A 17,036-nucleotide genomic window follows, 5' to 3' on the forward strand; every position below is an offset into this window, starting at 1 on the left:
TTTACAGCAAACTCAACAGCTATCTTGACAAGCTAAACATCATTGTCCCATCCCAGTACGGATTCAGAAAGGAAAATACTACATATATGGCAGTACTTGACTTAACTGATAAAATCCATGATGCAATTGACAAAGGCGACTACGGTATTGGCATTTTTTTGGACTTGTCCAAAGCTTTTGATACCATTAAGATTGACATCCTAATCAATAAACTACAACACTATGGTATTAGAGGCCTAGCACTAGACTGGTTCCGCAGCTACCTGTTTGGAAGACATCAATATGTTTTCATTAACAACCACAAATCATCATACAAACCCATCAATCATGGAGTTCCCCAGGGTTCCATCTTAGGGCCGCTCCTCTTCATCTTATACATAAATGACTTTGTTAATTCCTCGTCCATACTACATAAAGTATTATTTGCCGATGATACAAACTTGTTTTTTTCCCACAAAAATCCAAATACACTTGAACAAATCATAAATAGTGAGTTAGTGAAAATAGACACATGGTTTAAATGCAACAAACTCTCCCTGAATATCAATAAAACAAACTACATTGTGTTCCGCTCTCATAAAAAAAATGACATTGAACAAATTTGCCCAAAAATAAACGGACAAAACATTGAAAGAGTCGGCTCTACAAAATTCCTGGGGATCCACATTGATAAGTTCCTTAATTTTAAAAGACATATTGATGATCTCACAACTAAACTGTCTAAATATGCTGCTCTGTTCTTTAAGTTGAGACATTATCTTCCACTCTCTGCACTTCTCATTCTGTACAAATCTTTGTTTGAACCTCACTTACAATACTGCAATATCATATGGTGTAACACATTTCCAACTCATTTACAAAAGCTTGAGATACTCCAAAAAAAAGTCATACATGCCTTAATATGGTCTGAGTTTAACGCGCCCACTAAAATGATTTTCCACCGCTACAATCTTCTGAGACTTAGTGAGTACAACTACTTTCAGAATGCTTGTGTAATGTACCAGACTGTCCACAAACTAAACCATAAACTATGTGACCTCATCCCAATCTGTGCTCCTAGGCACACCTATACCACCAGGAATAATAATGTAATCACTGGAAAAAAACGAAGACTAAAATGTACTAGCTTCAGCATTGTGTGCAGAGGACCACAGATTTGGAATGAGCTTGATGAAATACTAAAAATGTCACATTCCATCTCCATCTTCAAGGCAAAACTAAAAATTCAACTCCTAGCAATGTATGTTTAATGTGCTGATTAATAATTGTATGAATACCTGTATCTTATTGCATCTATTAATTTCTCTTGGTTAACATTGCTACTGTACTTCGCATCAAATCCAATGTAACATAATACTGAGATTGTCTATTGTTTATTGTGTGTCTACTATCTATCTGTATGTTGTCCATATTATAAGGATATCTGGCCAATATCCTATATTCATGGAAAACCGGGCCCCCTATTAAAAGCTTTAAATAGCTTCCTTGGGGTGACCCTCTTCACACATCCGACTGTGTAAAAATACTTGTTGTATACACCATGTATTGTATTGTACTTCCTGGATAAACATATTATTGACCTATTTAAGTGCAATACAATGAAAACAACCAGCCAGTGCGCCTTGGACTATCTAACATATCACATCTGATCACTTGCAACAAATATGAAGGACACTCACAAGTAAGATGACTACAGAACCTCTCATTTTTTTTTCCCGATTCCAAGGTATGGCAGCTGCCATACCTCGCCATACCTAAATGATGCCTATGGTGGTAGTCCAGGGTCCGGCGGTGGTCCAGGGTCATTTCCAGAGAGTTCCATTTTAGCTGCTGCATAAGAAAAAGAAAAACGTTTCAATACAAAATTTAAGGACAAACTTCAATTTTCTACAAATGATAAATGATATTTACAAAATAACTTTATTTGGAGCATACAGGGCATAGGCACTTTTTGCGGTTCCCATTGTGACATGTCATTGCAGAAAATAATGAGCAATATTATGGACCTGCATGTGTTTATATTCTATACATAATCATCACTGTTAAAATAATAAAGGCACATGGTCAAAAGCCTTAAATATTAATCATTCCCGTTTTATTTAAGGTAATTATTTCTTTATCTCATTTACTACATAAGACACATTAATAATCGTGTCATTAATATTGTAATAAACTTACAAATCTTTGCCTTGTAAAATCTGTCTAAGTCCAATATTTTGAAATTTAAAAAATATATATATATTATATGGTCAAAATATCTGGTGGAAATAATCTAAGCACAATCTATCCTGAGTGAAGCACAATGCTTATCTTCATCTCTAGTGTGTCAGCACTAAACCAGTGGTTTCCAGCCCGAATACACCTTTATTTTGCCCGCTTAGAACTCAAATAACAAGCAAACATGTCTGTCTAACCATAAAACACAACTGGCAGATGCCCAAATGACGTTACTTGCAGGTCCCGATTCATGTATCATTAAATGAATGTACTTAATAAATGTAACTCAAGAAAAAATACAAATGAAAACATGAATTAAGTTAACGTTACCGTAAGTCTCAACGGTTGCCCCCCTCCCCCCAACTCTGCAGTGAAACCATGCAGCAAAATGGTGGTGTTGAATTGCTAAATGAATGAATTACTGTGCCATTGACTTCAAACCCAGTTAATTGTTAAAGTAAACTAGATGAGGTTTCTGCGGACTTTATGGAATGAGCGACTGTTTTGCTATACTGTCCTGAACTGCATTTTACTTGGTGTAATTTTGGTAACAAGCACAGTAGAACTTAAGCTAACATTAGCAGCTAACGTTAACGTTAGCTTACTGTTAGACAGCCCTGCTGAACAAAACGGGAAGCTTACTGTATCTGGATTTTCTTAGAGATATGATTTAGCTGGTGGTTTCTACACATGTCGAATTTAACTGACTGATAAACAGATGAGACAGTTTAAATTAAACTGGTAATGGATACTTACCGAAGAGTCCAACAGCACCCCAGGCGAAGCAGCCTCCATCTTCCTCCCCTTTGTCTGTCTCACTGTGCGTTCACACCAAACGTGATGGACGCGATGTCATCGCCCGTAACGCGAGTATGGCATCGCTTGATCACAAATGTCACCTTTTTGATCATCGCTTCAGTCGCGATGACGCAACCCTCCTCCCGCTATTTTCTCGTCAACCATGGCTGAGTTAACTACCGTAGCTGCTCTTTATCTGTTGTGGACATCTGATTTGGATCGGAGACCCAAACGCCTGTCTGGGTTCACAATATCCTCCAGAAACGCACACAGCTGGGTGAATATCATCACCTCCTGCAAGAGCTGCGTCTGGATGACGGTCGTTTCCAGCGGTACTTCAGGCTGAAGCTGGCCCAGTTTGAAGAACTGTTGGCCCGTATCGGTGCGAGGATCTCCCGCCTGGACACCAACTACAGGCGCTCCATCCCAGCTGCGGAGCACCTGTCCATCTGTCTCCGGTTAGTTGCTTATAATTTCTTTATGAAAATGAACGCTGATTGGATGTCGCGGCACAGCGTCACGCGATGTCGCTTGAAAAGTTACAATTTTTCAACTTCAAGCGACACACGTGATGAGGCGATGAACGCGTCATCGCTTCACTGCGTCGCTCTTATCGCCTGAAACGCGTCGCCCAAAGCGACATCGCGTGTCATTGCGTCATTTACATTTATTTTGAGTGGAAACTTGTGGCGTTCATCACGTCCATCGCATTTGGTGTGAACACACAGTCAGAGTATGGCACACGTAAAAGGCGACCCCTTCCCGCCTCTTAAAGTAACACACCCATTGTTTTAAACTGGTTGCCGCCAATTAAAGTAACACACACATTGTGTTAAACTGTCCAGCACATTAAATGTGTTAAGCTTTCTGTGCATTTTGTACACAACTTGTGTTGAAATCCACACAAAAGGTGTTACACAAGTAACAACACATTTTTTGTGTCATTTTTTAACACATCTCTTCTAAGAGTGTATGGACTAGTTTCTATTATTCTAGTTATCCAACGTCATGTGAACCCCGAAACATGCTGTATTGTTATCATGTCAAAACGGTGCACACTCAACTACCACTACAGAAGTGGATGTGAAGAGATAGAACAGATAGATTTTCAGAGCAACAGACATAGTATAAAAAGAGCAAAAGTCTGCTTAGAGCAGGTGGGAGGGGAGGTGGATTGGCCCAACAAGCACAGGTGTGTTCCTGTCCTGTGAAACTAAAAGTAAACACTGAGTTGTAATTGTCACATCAGTGAGCCAACTCATGTGGCTAGCATCAACCACAGTCTTTTCTTAAACTTAACCAAGAAGATTTTTTTTGCCTAAACCAAACCACTACCCCTAAACTAACTGCATCAAGAAACAATGTGAAAAGCTACCCCGATGTTATAATAGTAACCCCCCCCCCCCCCCCCCACCACATTGTTCTTGAAGATAACCCAATGGGAGTACTGCACTCAGAGTTTTCTCAGCAGTTTGATTTCAGAGGTTTCTTAATTGCATTAGAGCCATAAGGAGTGCTGAGTGCCATAAAGAGTGTGGGAGGAAAAAAATACAAAAATTGATGGAGCTGATGTAGCCACCTTACCTGGTGATATTCCAGTTTGTAGTTGTTAGTCCTGGCGTGGGAGTGGGGGAGGGGGAATGAGGTTTTTTGCTTCCTGGTTTTGTCCTGTTGTCATTTTGCTTTTATTGCTTTTGGGCTGTTGTTTGCTGTGTGTTGTGTTATATTGGTTATTATTGTACATTGAGCTTTTCTAAGATTTTGAATAAATAATCACTTGATGAATTTTAAAAGAAACAGTGTGGGAGGAAAAGTGTTAGTCTGGCAAAGTGACGGAGATCGCTTGATTTGTATAAAATCCTACTCACAGTTTCAAGTATGGCAAGATGAGCAGCTGATACTGTTCACAGTTTAGAGTATTGTCAACAACACCACAGAGGGGAATTTCAACCCTAGGAAATTATTAAAACTTAAAGACTCAACAAGGTCACACAGGTTAAAAAAAAACACGCCACAGGAGACGGGAATACAAAAAAAAAACACATCTAGATGGATTTCTGAAGCAGTCTTTAAAATATGGTCACTGCACACACACACACACCCACACACACCCACACACACACACACAAACAGTCAGTGGTAATAATAATAATACATAACAGACCAGAAGCACAAAGGAAACAAATCATGCAAAGAAATGAATAATGCAATTAAACAAACTAACCAACTGGAAAGAAAGCTCAATACAACCAAACAGCAACCCAGGGAAAGAAAGACAGAGAAACAAAACACATGCTGATTGTAGGCTGTTCTCATGGGGAAACCACTAACATTCCCAATGTCCTAATGGACACCTTTCTGAGGGCATCATGGGCAAAGCTGTGGAACTGAACCAGCTACATTATAATACCACGTAGAGACCAACACATGCAGATGTGGAGACACCCAAAGAAAATCCTTGCAGAGACAAAAACCACCAGGGAGGGGAGGACAGGACAGTACTGCACAGGCTGACATAAACATGCCAGAGAGGCAGCTATATGTAGATGACCTGACATGACAAATTTGGGTAGGTGAGGAGAGGCAATTGCTCCGAGAACTGATCATCGGAATAACGGGAAACACTTTTTAATTGCAAAGCTTGTAGGGGCGTTGACTGATACTGCTTGTTTGTCAGACACTATAGATTGTCATGATACACCAGTACTTTGGCTTTCTTGAGAGTAAACCTTCAAATGTCTAGTGCTGTGTTTTGAGTCTCTTAATTAAATTAAAATGAATTTCACAACAGAATTGGAGCTGAGGATGGGATTGGTTGTGGAAACGGCATCCAGGTCTCTGCATCTCTTCACTCTGTGTGAGGAGCACATTGTGGCCACATTAAAAAAAGTTAGGAGATCTTTTGATCTTTAATTTCTTATGTGACCTCACCACAGTTTTGGGAGATGCAGTGACTGATGTCAAGAATCCTCCAAAAAGGACCTTGAAGTTGATCGTAAATTGATTGAGAGACATAAAGGATTTTTACATTTGATTCTAAAATCATGCATGTGCATTGGAGTTAAGTTAGTACTCTTAGAGTGTGAGAAGAGTACAAGAGATCGAGCTAGGGACAGAGGTTTCCTGCATGAGCTCAGGTGTGAAAAGAGTAAGGCACTGCAGTGGCCCATGACCAGGGGCAGAGCGAGGCCAAGCCAGGGTGGGCCTGGCCACCCGAGACTGCAAGACGCGATACATTGCTCAAGGCTGAGCCCAAGCGTTCATAAATGTAACTCATTCGCTTATAATATGTCTGAACACTCAAAAGTTACCTCTATTACGAGCACAAGAAAGCATTACAGAATAAGGATTTATGTTAGAAAACATATGTAAACCAGTTCACTAGAGAAGAGATGAGAGCATTAAATAAAACATTAAACAAACTGTAAGAGAAACTGTTGTCTATGTGGCATCGATGGCATCTGAAAGTTATAGAGAGGGTGCACTTTCTAAGAGTACATATATATTATATGATAACTATATAAACCGGTAGGCCTACGGTAAGTGTGTAAAAACGATATAGTCCAGTCCAGTTCTTCGAAAAAAAGCTGGCTGAAGGCACCAGACTGCGGTTCGCTTGCTCCACAAACAGTAAGGTTGCATTAAGCAAAGGCTCACAGTGGATGAAACTCGGATATGTTTACCAGAGGATGGGCCAGTCCCGCTTCCAGTCGCTGGGAAAACCAACCACAAAGAAACGCAGCTTCAAACTACGCACCATGCAACCAACATGGAAGCCAGGTAGGATACTGACATCCGAGCAGCACTCACTCAGCCAGATATAGTGCCCAGCAGTACCGCCCTGTAATCAGGGCACTGGTGACTCACTGAATACAGCCCAGTGACAATTAGTGGGCAGAAAATCCCACTCTGCTACATTGGCAAAGAGCAAAATACAGTCTAAAGCGTAACAATTAGAAAAAATGCAGAAAAACAGGTGAATAAACTTTTGTTTAATTTTGTTAAAACAGCATGGTGTAGAAGATTCATTTTCCTTTAATAGCAGGTGTAAATGCGGGGGATGTGGATGCATTCAAACTTTGCTCAAACAATGAAGAACTCAGGGGGGTTTGACTGAAAAGGCAATGCTCTTTTGCATAATAAAGCAAGTGTTTGTGTACGTCTGACTCAACATCACTGACACTTCCTTCCTTTACGGTGAAAGATGCTTTAAAACTGAAAGAGCTCCTAGCCACAGCACAGGATGCCAACAGGGCAGCAACACAAAGATTAGAGCTATACCAACACCTGAGTGATGATTTATGTGGCTGCCTTCTTCACTGTTGTAAATCTCTGTCATGAGTATCAGGACCAAAACTGTGATGGAAATAAATTAAATAAATAAATATGCATGATAAATAACAAAAATACAAATAAATAAATATTGGGTATGATTTTTTTTGTGTTATTTCTTTATGTATAATTTTCTTTCTTATTTGCTTATTTCTACAGTTATTTTTACATTCACTCATCTGATAGATAATTTTGTCCAAAGTGACATACAAATAAGGTCACAAGTACAAATGAGGTACAAGCCACAGTCGATCGAGGAGAAGCCTTCAAGAATAAGGGCCCTAACACTCTGTTCCATGTTCCACCTGACACATGTGCCACAGATGATAATGAAGGAGGCTCTTATGCTACTGCATCATGGTCTCTTCTGGCTCCATTGGCTGATCGATGTCAGGCTTTGATACAAGTTAAAAATAGCATTGAAAGGATACACACAAGCAGTCGCCAGAGTAGTGACAATCTTGTGCAACAAAGCTGAAAAAGAACACTTCAGTGATGCTACTAGTGATGTACCTGAATCCAAATACAGTAGGCCTATAGCAGCAAAAAAAATAAACAGTGGCAACAGATTTAAGGCTATATATCGATTCATATCATTGTGGATGGCAACAAAATAAAAACACACATCCTGTCATAAGACTATGATTTCACTAACTAGTCAATTTATTTACTACACATTATTAAACAGTGATCACTATATTCTGTAGTGGTTCCCACTGAGGCAGCGCACAGCGGGCAGCAGGCTGAGAGCTGACCATTACCGGCTATCAAGAGGAGGAGGCGTAATGTGCATGAGTAGCGGAACAAAAGCCCAGTGTGGCAGCTGGATTTATTTCAAACCACCGCAAACACATCAGAATGAAGCTTAGAACCTGTAGTTTTTTGCCTGTGAGTGCCACTTCACAAATCCCAGTTGAAATGTTGAAATAAATAGAGGCTCTTATGCTACTGTCAAAATATTGAAAAAACAACAACTTGTATTTCAGTCAGCATTAATCTGTGTAAGATGTAACATGCTGTCGTGTATCAGCCATAGGTTTCATAGAGTTGGTATCAGGTATTTTGTGGTTGTTTTTACACATGCAAATAAAAAGAGCTGGAAAATAAATGTGGCATTTGGAAATAAAAGTCCCTTGAAATGAATGAAAGTAGTCCTTTGAAAACAACCGCTCTTTAAAAAAAAGAAAAAGAAACAAACTATTTGTTTATTGAACGATATTGATTCATCAGTAAATTTACATTTACATTTATTTATAGATTTATTTCCTATTTATTTCATAGCCATGCTTATTTATGTCATAAGCATATTGATGTATGTACATGTATGTTTATTTATTTATTTAATATTGACTTGCATGGCATTTGTGAATCATATTTGCTCTGCATTCCATATTGGTAGGGTTCAGACAGTTCATTAAACTTAGTTTAGTTTAAAAAAAAAAAGAAATGAGAGATACAGCAAGAGAGAGAGATGAAAAGTATAGTATGAGGATGTGGAAATGTATTAATGATATACCAATATTAAATCAACCTGATGCTTTGAAGGCACAACAATTTCATTGCAGCAGAATATTCGATTAGAAAAGACAATACTTGCCCAATTTAATGTAATGTCTGGTATAAACCACACCCACTTCTGGTCTTTTATTCGAGTACAGAGACAGAACCAATCATCCTGGGTATCAGGATTTGATCCATTTGTTCTGATAACATTTGTAAAGTCTAGAAAAGAACAAATGATTAAATAATTTTATCCCTATTCAAGTTAGTGGAGTGCTAAACCATTCGGCCAGTGAAGGTTAGCCACTTGGTTGCACTTGGTTGAGCTCGGCCACTCTAAGTCTCTAGTGAGCTTGCTTTATGGGCCGCACAGTAGTAGTGCCGATAATGCCTGGATCATCCACGTAATTTTATTTGTGGCAGTTGAACCATTTTGGTTTTGACTATGTGCGCTGTTGGGCTTGTTACTCTACAACAGATGTTGCGCTAGACTTTTTCGTCGCCGGTCATTTGACCGACAGGGTCATAAAAATCCGGTCATAATCTATTTTTACCGGTCATTTTAATTTTCGTTTTTAAATGATAATAAAGATATTCAAAGACATTTAGTTTTCATTCATTCATTTTTAATAAATCCAACAAGCAAGTTATAAAGTGTGCATTAATAAGGACATGAACAAAAAGATGAACAGACATCCACACACCCGTGCCATTAGGCTTCGCCCGGGACACACCGGACGGCACTAACGCGTCACTAATGCGTCCGGTGTGTCCAGGGCGTTATGTAGTTATGTCTGTAGGCTCGGTGACACAAAATTAAAATTGTAGTGATTAGGGTATTGAAAAATGTGTTCAGTTATGCACTGTTGTGTTATTTTAAATTATAAACACGGTATTTTCTCCTCACGTTCCTCAGTGCATGCTGCTGTTATTATATTTTGAAAATTGGCCGGATTCTCTCGTCTTTTCTGTGTCCGACTTCCTGTTTGGTACGATCCGCTCGATCCAGCTTGACAGAAGCGCTCGCGGCTCCCGTGAAAAATAGACCAGACGCCGAACTGAAGCGCTGCCTCTGCGGGCGCTCCGCTCTGCTCAGCGGCCCGTGTGGACAGTCAGATAGGTTAACATGGGCACTGACTGAAAACTGCCTCCGCTGCTGTGCACTGTGCTTCGGTTCCGCGTCCGGTGTGTCCAGACCGTTATGTCAACAACGCTACATGAAGCAGATGAATGACTTTTTCTCTGCAGTGTGAAAACACTTGACTCTGTAGCTCCTCTTAAAAAGAAGTTAAAAAAGCAAAGAAAGTTCGCTCCTTGGTATAACTCTCAAACCCGTAAGTTAAAACAAATATCGCGAAAATTTGAAAGGAATTGGCGATTGACCAAACTGGAAGAATCTCGTTTAATCTGGACAGACAGTCTCAAAACTTATAAGAGGGGCCTCCGCAATGCCAGAGCAAACTATTACTCAGCATTAATAGAAGAAAACAAGAACAACCCCAGGTTTCTTTTCAGCACTGTAGCCAGGCTGACTGAGAGTCAAAGCTCTATTGAGCCTTGTATTCCTTTAGCCCTTAGCAGTAATGATTTTATGAGCTTTTTTAATGACAAAATTCTAACTATTAGAGGCAAAATTCATGACCTCCTGTCCTCAGATAGTACCTATCTAACCTCAAACACAGCTGTAAGACCTAATATATATTTAGATTGCTTCTCCCCAATTTCTCTTCAAGAATTGACAGCAGTGATTTCTTCATCTAAATCATCAACGTGTCTCTTAGACCCCATCCCAACTAGGCTACTTAAGGAGGTCTTTCCTTTAGTTAACACTCATATATTAGATATGATCAATATATCCTTATTAACAGGCTATGTACCACAGTCTTTTAAGGTAGCTGTAATTAAACCTCTCCTAAAAAAGTCCACCCTGGATCCAGAGGTGTTAGCCAACTATAGACCAATATCTAATCTTCCCTTTATGTCAAAGATCCTTGAGAAAGTAGTTGCAGACCAGCTGTGTGATTTTCTCCATGATAATAATTTATTTGAGGAATTTCAGTCAGGATTTAGAGTGCATCATAGCACTGAGACAGCACTAGTTAAAATTACAAATGACCTTCTGATTGCTTCAGACAAAGGACTTGTCTCTGTACTTGTTTTATTAGATCTTAGTGCGGCGTTTGACACAATTGACCATCAAATTCTACTGCAGAGACTGGATCACTTGGTTCTGCACTGGTTCTGCACTAAGCTGGTTTAAATCTCATTTATCTGATCGTTTTCAGTTTGTTGATGGTCATAATGAATCATCCTTACGTACCAAAGTTTGTTTTGGAGTTCCGCAAGGTTCTGTGCTCGGACCAATCCTATTTACTCTATATATGCTTCCTTTAGGTAACATCATTAGAAATCACTCTATAAATTTTCATTGTTATGCGGATGATACTCAGTTGTATTTATCGATGAAGCCAGAAGAAAGTAATCAATTAACTAAACTCCATAACTGCCTTAAAGACATAAAAACTTGGATGAGCACCAATTTCCTGATGTTAAATTCAGACAAAACTGAAGTTATTGTTCTTGGCCCCAAACAACTCAGAGACTCTTTATCTGATGACATAGTTTCTCTAGATGGCATTGCTCTGGCCTCTAGCACTACCGTAAGAAACCTCGGAGTAATATTTGATCAAGATTTGTCTTTTAATTCTCATTTAAAACAAACCTCACGGACTGCATTTTTTCATCTGCGTAATATTGCGAAAATTAGGCCTATCCTGACCCGAAAAGATGCAGAAAAATTGGTCCACGCTTTTGTTACCTCTAGGCTGGATTACTGTAACTCTCTATTATCAGGTAGCTCTAGTAAGTCCTTAAAAACTCTCCAGCTAATTCAGAATGCAGCAGCACGTGTACTAACAGGAACTAAGAAACGTGATCATATTTCTCCTGTTTTAGCTTCTCTGCACTGGCTCCCTGTAAAATCCAGAATTGAATTTAAAATCCTACTGTTAACTTATAAAGCTCTAAATGGTCAAGCTCCATCATATCTTAGTGAACTCATAGTGCCATATTATCCCACCAGAACACTGCGCTCTGAGAACGCAGGGTTACTCGTGGTCCCTAAAGTCTCCAAAAGTAGATCAGGAGCTAGAGCCTTCAGCTATCAGGCTCCTCTCCTGTGGAATCATCTTCCTGTTACGGTCCGGGAGGCAGACACCGTCTCCACATTTAAGACTAGACTTAAGACTTTCCTCTTTGATAAAACTTATAGTTAGGGCTGGCTCAGGCTTGCCCTGTACCAGCCCCTAGTTAGGCTGACTTAGGCCTAGTCTGCTGGAGGACCCCCCCATAATACACCGGGCACCTTCTCTCCTTCTCTCTCTCTCTCGTATTCTATTACTGCATCTTGCTAACTCGGCCATTCTGGATGTCACTAACTCGGCTTCTTCTCCGGAGCCTTTGTGCTCCACTGTCTCTCAGATTAACTCATATCACAGCGGTGCCTGGACAGTGTGACGTGTGTGGTTGTGCTGCTGCCGTGGTCCTGCCAGATGCCTCCTGCTGCTGCTGCCATCATTAGTCATTAGTCATACTTCTACTGTTATTATACACATATGACTATTGTCACACATGTATACTGCCAGATATTAATACATACTTTCAACATATTGTACCACAGTAGCCAGAACTATAACTATAATATTATTACTTTCAATAATGTTGTTGTAAGCTACTGTTATTACCTGCATCTCTCTCTCTGTCTCTTTCTCTGTCTCTCTCTCTCTCTGTCTCATTGTGTCATGCGGATTACTGTTAATTTATTATGCTGATCTGTTCTGTACGACATCTATTGCACGTCTGTCCGTCCTGGAAGAGGGATCCCTCCTCAGTTGCTCTTCCTGAGGTTTCTACCGTTTTTTTTCACCGTTAAAGGGGTTTTTTTGGGGAGTTTTTCCTTATCCGCTGCGAGGGTCATAAGGACAGAGGGATGTCGTATGCTGTAAAGCCCTGTGAGGCAAATTGTGATTTGTGATATTGGGCTTTATAAATAAAATTGATTGATTGATTGATTGATTGAAAGCAGCAGCCACTTAAACCACTGACTGTACATTCCACCACCAAGTGGGGTGGTAATTGCAACCGGTCAAAATGACCGACGGCCTTCAGATTTTCCGGTGCTTGCTGTAAAAAGACCGAGAATATCCAGTTAACGCGACCCCTGCTCTACAAATGTAATATGTTACTCATTACTCATTACCCTTTTCAAAAGTAATAATATTACTTTACTTATTACTCCCTGCCAACAGTAGTTAGTTACACTACTCGTTATGTTACTTTTCTGTTACACCCCATAAAGTTGGTATTTGTGCATCCCCCCCAAAAAATTCAGATGTGAGCCTCTGTGTGAATGTCAGTGTTATTGACGTTAAGTGTAGCTAAGGCTAGATAGCTTCTATTTACCTGGGGGTTTCTGTTGCCTGTGACAGGTATTTTCCCAAGGCTCTGCCCCAAAGACAGTCACTCAGAGTCACTCATGGAGCAACATTTCATCCACAACATATCCATCCACAAGCTTCAGTACTTCTTTGTAGCCTGCAGCGGGCCACGGTTAAAATCTAATTTTGGTTGTTTAGCCAGTGTAGGGCTACAGCCGACCTCCATGGCCGAGGAGGGCTCACCTTTAGTGCGGTGTATTTCCTGGAGCTTCGCGTTTTTGTGTTGTCGGTCGTAGTAGCCTAGGTGTGTCAGACCGGAGGTTTGGGGATGTGTTTTTTGCAGTGGAAAGAGTTGTAGCCCAACTACCTGCAGCAACAGTGTTCTTGTCGTCTTTCCTCTCAACAAAACCAAAGTAATGGGAATATTTCCAGCCGCTATGGTAAGCATTTCCAGCTAACTTGATGTGCCGGGGAACATAGGACCCTTTAGGGTCCTATGTTCCCCGGCAACAGCGGGGAACATAGAACCCTTTTTCTTAAAAAGAGTTCTATGTTCCTCGGTCCCATACAAAGCGGGGAACATATTTCCTTTTGGGGAAAGCGGGGAACATAGGACCCTTTTGTTTTTAAAGGGTCCTATGTTCCCCGATCGGGGAACACAGAACCCGAGGAACATAGAACCCGGGGAATATAGGGATGACCCCTTTAGGGAAACTCAGCCCTGCAGGTCACTCGCTGTCAGGCAGCTAAACGTTTTACAACTACGGCACTTGGATACAAATATGGAAAATGAGCTAAAGAGAACATTTGAAGAGCTACATGATGATGTCGAGTCTGTCGGCCACCGCAGACATCGTCTGTCCACAACAAAAGCTTCCTCGGGATAACAATGGATATCACGTCACTGGATATAATGTTACTGGGACTAAAAATCTACAGAAGCACTACCGCTTAATGTAATGTTACAGCACTGTGGTGAAGCCAGCAGGTCGACAGTGACTTCAGAGATGGTGAGAGACGTGTTTCATTAAGATGCTCTGGTAAGAATTGTTCATATACCTCTATCTGACTTGACTATCTTTTATTGTTCAGGGCTAAAATGTTTTAGTGAAATGGAACTTAAGTTTGTGAAGGAATACTGCATGCTGCGCGCCGTTTTAAAACCTGGCCAAAAATAATGGAGTAACTCACCGTTTGGTGACGGTAACTGAGTTACTGAATTTAAAGACTAACGCGATAGAGTATTAGTTACTGCCAAACTAACGGCGTTACTGTAATGTGTTACTAATAACGCCCAACACTCAACTCAACTTTATTTATAGAGCACTTTAAAGACAACCACAGCTGAAACAAAGTGCTGTACAAAAATAAAAACATAAGACAAAAAATAAAAACAATAAAAACAATAAAACAGTAAAACAAGAGCAGAGTCTCACACTGGGTTAAAAGCCAAGGGTAAAAACGTTTTAAAAACGGACAGTGAGGGGGCCAATCTAATGTGGACAGGTAAATCATTCCACAGTCTGGGAGCCACTACAGAAAAGGCTCTATCCCCTCTGAGCTTCCGCTTAGACCTCGGTACATCCAGGAGCAGCTGGTCAGCTGACCTTAGGCACTGAGCAGGAGTGTAGGGATGAAGCAGCTCAGAGAGGTAAGGCGGGGCGAGACCATTTAAAGATTTAAAAACAAATAAAAGAATCTTAAAATGAATTCTAAAGTGCACAGGCAGCCAGTGGAGGGAGGCCAGAAAGGGCGTAATGTGTTCCCTCTTATGTGCTCCAGTTAAGAGCCGAGCAGTGGCATTCTGAACCAACTGGAGACGTGCGAGGGAAGACTGGCTGACTCCAAAATAAAGTGCGTTACAATAATCCAGCCGGGACGTGATGAAGGCATGGATTACTATTTCAAAGTGTTGTTGTGCAAGAAAAGGTTTAACCTTTGCCAGCTGCCTAAGGTGAAAGAAGCTGGACTTAACCACTGCACCAATTTGACGCTCCAATTTAAAACCACTGTCCATCTTAAAACCCAAGTTAGAAACTGTTGGCTTCACATATAGTGCCAAGGGGCCCAAATCAACAGGGGTGGTTTCACAAGAGCCATTTGGACCAAACACCATCACCTCTGTTTTCTTTTCATTGAAATTTAAAAAGTTTAAGGCCATCCAGGCTTTAATGTCATCAAGACATGACAGAAGCGGTTGTAGGGAGAAAACATCTCTCTTCTTCAGCAGCACATAAATCTGACTATCAGCAGCATAACAATGGAAGGAGATGCCATGCTTTCTAAGAATGGAACCCAGAGGAAGCAAATACAAAAAGCAGGGGCCCTAAAATTGAGCCCTGTGGAACCCCATATGACAGAGGAGCGGAGTGGGAACCAGCAAGGCTTGCACACATAGTTCTGTCTGCCAGATAGGATCTAAACCACTCCAGAGCACTACCACAGATGCCCACACAGTGCTGCAACCGGGATATTAAAATATTGTGGTCCACAGTGTCGAAAGCAGCTGTTAGGTCCAACAAGACAAGAATTACATAATCACCACAATCAAAATAATGCTTATAAGCTACAGGAAAGTGCAAACAAAAGACTTGAAAATAATCAGAGAATTATCTTAAGTGTAACTCACTTTTATACAGTATAGGAGGGGCCCCCTATGCCATCTCACTTTGAGCTAAGGGGTCCTTGGTCAGAAAAAAATGTTAAAGAACTCTGATCTACATTGAGTGATGATTAGAAAAGATTTTATAAATTAAAAGTTATCAACACAAAAGTAATGTCATCCACCACATTGTTGATCATGAACTAAACAGTTGAATCATCTGGGTCACTAAATAATCAGTCATCACACCTTGTAATTTGTTTTTGTGTGTGTGTGTGTTTGACCTGTGTTGTTCTGGAGTTAAACTGAGATGTGTTGGGAGGCTGAGATGTGAGATCATGCAGATCAACTGTGTAAAAATCATCTCAGATATGCTTGGATTACACTGGACTCATGCTGCTCATATTATATATATTACCACTTTTTTTTTTGTTCAAAGCTGTGTCTACTTTCGTAATTATGAGTTCCACTCTGGGTGTGTGTGTATCTATGTGAAGGTATGTATATATAGACAGTGTGCCTACAAGTGTGCTGCACATTTCAAAATTGAAATCTCATAATGTTTTTTACCAGATCGCTCCTGCTAACTGCTCTGTTATGTTAAGGCTCTATTTTTATGTTGGTGTGGTGTTGCACTGGTGAACTGGTATTTTCCTCGCACACAGAAGTTATTACCTCGACTGTGTTGGTTTGGTATCTTGGTGACCCGCCGTGTGCCCCAGTGGGAGGAGAGGTGATGCCAATCCAGTGGTGTGCTGCAATCTTTGTGCCAAGAATGAATGTGTCTCACGCAGCTTGCTGCCTGTCACTTTATTTGGTGAAGGCTTACCCATATAAACCTCTGTGAAACCACACAAACACATACCTTGCTTATTTGTGTTGTTTGTCTTTCCACTTTAATTGTACGTTTGTCAACCAGTAGATGTGATTACACAGGCACTGATTTGATTCTTTCCTTTATTCTGGTGACTCTCTTTACAGCCATCTGAAGACAGCAGGTATTTTTTACATCTGTAGTCTATGTGATGTTGTGCACAATTACACACAGCAGATACAGTACACTGGTTAGATTTTGTGCAATCAGCACCAGATTTTGATGCAAAATACAATGTTTTTTTTACTGTAAATTTTGAGTCTTGGCTCATGCAAAT

Source organism: Epinephelus lanceolatus, chromosome 10 (assembly GCF_041903045.1).
Source record: "Epinephelus lanceolatus isolate andai-2023 chromosome 10, ASM4190304v1, whole genome shotgun sequence".
Taxonomy (NCBI): domain Eukaryota; kingdom Metazoa; phylum Chordata; class Actinopteri; order Perciformes; family Serranidae; genus Epinephelus; species Epinephelus lanceolatus.